The 5,053-nt window shown below is 44.3% G+C and overlaps 1 non-coding gene across 1 annotated transcript; it reads right to left on the bottom strand.

Moving 5' to 3' along the window:
- Positions 1–4,311: 4,311 nt before the first annotated feature.
- LOC114094558 (U6 spliceosomal RNA) lies at positions 4,312–4,416 on the bottom strand. The gene has a single exon (XR_003583067.1). It is a non-coding gene; the product is annotated as a U6 spliceosomal RNA (small nuclear RNA).
- Positions 4,417–5,053: the final 637 nt, after the last annotated feature.

Below are 5,053 nucleotides of genomic sequence, written 5' to 3'. Positions count from 1 at the left end.
CTGGCAAGAGAGGTCACAGAATGAGTCGTAGGCCCCCAGAACTCCTTGAGGACTGAATAGGTAGCCCCGGTGTCTAGGAGGAAGGAGACAGGCCTACCTGAAATACGCAGTTACCCTGGGTTCCCGCAGAGTGATGGCCGGGTGATGGGGACCTGGGCCTCGTCAGTCCTCTGCAGCCAGTCCTAAGAGTTGGAAAGGGGAACCAGAAGGGCTGGGTGGCTAAGGGATACTATGGGCTTGGGAACAGTCAAATGCCCAGGGCCTTCCTGATGGCACTTAGGACTAGGGCCCAGAGACTTATGAGGCTTGGGACATGTATGAGCCCAGTGACCCATCTGACCACATTTAAAATAGAGTCTGGGTGGTCCCGAGGGGACCCTTCTGCAGGCTGGTAGAACCAGGGACAGATGCTGAGGCTGGCCGGACAGCTTGAGTGAGCATCTGATATTTCTGCTTCTGGGCCTTCCCATCTCTCCTGTTATACACCTTAAAGGCCACACCCAGAATCTCAGCTTGGGGAATTAGATGCCCCCTCTTGAGGCACCTTAGTTTGGTCTTAATATTGGGGAAACTCTGGGAGAAAAAGTAGGTCATTAGTAGTTGTCTCCCATCTGGAGTCTCAGGGTCCTGATTAGTATATTGTCATAACGCCTCGGTCAGGTGATCTAAAAATGCTGAAGGGTGTTTATTCTTATCTTGGAAGGTTTCCTGGAGCTTTTCATAATTGATAGCCTTTGGGCTGCCTTTCTAAGTCCTGCCATGAGGCAAGTAATGAATTGGTTTCTACTAGTTACTCCTCCAGGCAAATTATAATTCCAGTTGGGGTCTTGATCAGGGACTGCTTCAGTGCCAATCAGATGGGCAGGGGAGGTCTGATGTACCTCATCAGCATGATTTCTAGCTTATACCCAAACTCGCCTGAGCTCCTCGGTCAGGAGGGTGTTAGACAAGATCATATGGACATCGTGGAAAGTCAAATAATATGATTGAGTCAGATATTGAAACTCTTTGATATATGTGGTGGGACTTGAAGTATCAGACCCAAGCCACTTTTCTATCTGTGAACAATCTGACAAAGAGAAAGGCACATGAACCCGGATTACACCGTCTACCCCAGCCACCTTACGTAGAGGACAGAGATGCGAGTTGGGCAGCGGCAGCCTGTGAGCATGTGGCAGGAGGAGAGAAGGGTGGGGGCCGAGGGGACAGTTGCTTTGGGGGCTTCATCAGAAAGAGAATTGTGGTTTGGCAGGGGATCATCTGCTGGGTCAAAGGAGGAGGAGTCCTGGGTAGGATTTTTCTGTCCCTTTGGAAGCAGGCATATTGGAGGTGAAAGGTAAGAGGACTTGTGCGGGAGAAAAGAGTTGCAGAGAGAGGACTTAGAACACAGAGGAAAAGGCCTGAACGTATAGTATCTCTTTCCATCTTCCTGAATGCTCACAATAGTTGAAAAGATTCCTGATAATATTGGGATCAAGAGTGCTATCAAATAACCATTTAAAGTCGTTATACAAAGGATTTGGGGCCAGATCTGATTGCATAAGCAGATAAGTTTTGGGGGGTTTAGGTCTGGGGTGAGAAAGAGCCCAAAACCCAGGACCCAAATAAAAGACCACCTATAGACTCGGTTGACAGCAGGGATTGGCTGTAGCTGTGAAAGCTGTGGCTGGGGCTGCCCCTGACCACATGATAACCCTAGGAGTGCCGGGCATTTCAACAGTCATTTCCTGGGACCCATAGGTGGTTTAGGTTGATCAGACACAGGGATTTTACCTGGAGTGTCCAGTGGTGGGTGCAGAGAGGGCTTTCAGTGGAATGGAAGGCCTGGTCCCACGATGGAGCTTGGATCGGGGCCTGGGGACACTCAGTGACCCTTGAAGAGGGAAGTGGGCACACCAGGGAACCTGATCCTGGGTTTTAGGCACCAAAATGAGGGAAAGCGAGGAACGAGAGATGGGTCAGCGAGAACTAAAAGGCAGAGATACACACAAGAGTTTAATTTGTCAGAGCTGATGAATAAAGGCCATCTCTCTATAGGAGAGAGAGGCAAAACAGGCTTGGGTTCTGGGACTTTTATGGGGGGGCTCAGGAATGAGAGCCAAGTGGGTCCTAATGAGGGCGGTTAGGGGTTGGGTTGGTGTGAGGGAGCGGTGAGCCTTTCTCAGAAACACCCTTGGGCAGGAAAGAGAAACTTTTTCCTTAAAATGGCCATCCAGATGCTAAGCAAGGACCTTATAGTGGGGGTCTTTTGACACTGACTCAAACTCTGTCACTTCCCGTCCGATATGAGATGACTCAAATAAAAGAAGGGGGGGATTTTTTTATGTGGAGTCATTTGCCAACAGGAGGTTATGGGAAGAGAGTTCTTACACAAATTAATGCAGAAGTCCTTCTCCTAAACAGAGCCACGGTACATTGCAGAATTGGACCTTCCTCGTGCTCTGGATAGAAGCTGAGGATAGGGGTGCCAAGGAAGCTTAGGGAAGAGGTGGCCCGTCCCCAGGCCGGTGTCCTGAAGGCCAACTTCACCTGCCCACGTACCTGTCCTGCTTTTTTCTTCAGTGTGTGTGAGGGGGTGGAGCTTCTCTTTTAAAAAATTGCTCACCCTTAACTTCTAGCTTCCTTCAAAACTGGCTCAAAATAAAACCTATTTTCCTACCAATTTGACTCTGATGTTTCTGGGGCAGTGAGCATCATAACCTAGCTTCCCTCTTGGCTGATACTGAGGCCATCCAGGATCAGGAGAGCAAGTTTCCCAAGGCGCTTTCCACAGGATGGGTATTCAAACCGCCCCATATTGCAAAAATGTACCTATTGTAGCTCCCCCTCGGGAATGCTAGGAACACCAGGAGGCAGACACTGGGAGGGCAGCATCCTTCAGGACAGAGACATGTTCTGCAACCTCCTGCAGAGCCCGAGGTCAGACACCACCACTCCTGCTGCTGTGCTGCGGGAATTTTTGCTCCATCTGTTCAATTTTTCCAATCGGTACCATGGTTTTTCCCTGGAACTCACACTATCTTGTTGAAATTTCCTTAACCAGTTACTTCACCATCAAGACATTTGCATTTAATGTCTTGCAGGCATCATCTGTGCGAGCATCGTGAACACAGGCCGTAAAATGCCCTCAACATCAGCATCTGCTCCGTCATGTGACTGCAAAGTGAAGAACCCATTAACTTCCAGCTCCTGGCTTATTGTCCAAACATGTGTCTCGAATGCATGCATTATTTAATGGTTCAGGCTGCAAGGACAACTTTTCTAGCTTGGTTGCTTCTTTTTGCTCCCATTCAGCCATATCTATAGATCAGTTCCTCATTTTTCCTCGCTTGCACCCATCAATGTGGGCTTTTTCTGCCAGGGTGATATTTTGAAAAATTGTATACACACACACACACACACACACATATGTATATATATAAAATAAAATTTACCATATTAGCTATTTTTAATTGTAAATGCCATTTTCAATGGCATTAAGAATGTTGTGCAACCATCACCATCACCTATCCCCAGAATTTTGTCATCTTTGTTAACTGAAACTCCATATCCATTCCCTTTCCTCACTTCCTCCAAACCCTGGAAATCACTATTCTACTTTCTATGAATTGGACTACTACATGTTAGTGAAATTATATGGTAATTTTTATTATATGTACCTTTATGACTCGCTTGTATCACTTGGTATAATTCTATATGAGTCAGTTTTCATTACTATAACAAAATACCTGAGGCAGGCTAATTTGTCAAAGAAAAAAGACTTACTTAGTTCACAGTTCTAGAGAATCAAAGTCTCCAAGAGGTTGGGCAATGCCATTGGTTTAGTTTTTCGTGAAGATCTAAAAGAGCAGATAGTGTTACAACAGTAGGAGCATGTGTAGGAGAAAGAAATCTCATCTCCAAACAGGAAGCAATTCAAGGGTGGGACTTGTTCTTAAAAGGTGAGACTTTACCTTTTAAAGGTTCCATCACCTCTCAGTACTGCCATACTAGGGATAAGCTCCCCATACACAAACCCTTGGGGGACACAACCAAATCATATCTAAACTACAGGTGCCCTCAAACTTCACTGATGTGGTAGCATGTGTCAAAATTTCCCGCCTTTCTACTGAGTCCCTTTTCAAGACTGAATAGTATTCCACCACATGAACATACCACATTTTGTTTATTCATTTATTTATCAGTGGACACTTGGGTTGCTTTCATCTTTTGTTTATTGTGAATAATGTTGCTTTGGGAACATGAGTGTACAAATATGTCTTTGAGATTTCACTTCTGATTCTTTTGAGTATATTTTCAAATCCACTACACAAAATATATGGACATTTTACAAATTTCCATGTCATACTTGAGCAAGGACCATGTTAGTCTCTTCTGTGTCTTCAGTTTTAGTATTTGTGCCACTGAAGTGAGCACTCAGGGTGATTTTAAACCAACATTGGTGGAGGCTTCAGACACTTGTTTTCAGCTTTTTAAAGTTGTAATTGACAAACAAAATTTGATATGTTTGAAGTGTACACTTTGATGTTTTGAAATATGTATGCATTGTGATCATCACAACAAAGCTAATTAGCATATCTATCGCCTCACCTACTTATCATTTACTTTATTTCTTTTTTTAACCAATGAGAATATTTGCTACCCTCTTGGCATATTTCAGGTATACGTTATTTTTAAATTGAGTTAACCATGTTTTACATTAGATCTCCAGACCTTTTTCATGTTGCATAAATGAAACTTTGTTGACAAATATTCCCCCATATATCCATTCCTCCAGCCCCTGACAATGACAATTCTGTTTTATGTTTCTATGAGATTGGTTATTTTAGATTCCACACATAAGAGATCATGCAATATTTGCCTTTCTGTGCCTGGCTTATTTCCCTTAGCATAAGTCTTCCAAATTCATTCATCCATGCTTTGAATGGCAGGGTATCCTTCATTTTTTAAGATGAAATGTTATTTGTGTGTGTGTGTGTGTGTGTGTGTGTGTTTGTGTATCACATTCCTTTTATTCATCCATTCATTGATGGATAGTTAGGCTATCTTCATG

The sequence above is a fragment of the Marmota flaviventris genome, chromosome 10, assembly GCF_047511675.1.
Source record: "Marmota flaviventris isolate mMarFla1 chromosome 10, mMarFla1.hap1, whole genome shotgun sequence".
Lineage (NCBI taxonomy): Eukaryota > Metazoa > Chordata > Mammalia > Rodentia > Sciuridae > Marmota > Marmota flaviventris.
The sequence above is the reverse complement of the archived record's forward strand: the minus strand, read 5'-3'. Positions and strand labels throughout refer to the sequence as shown.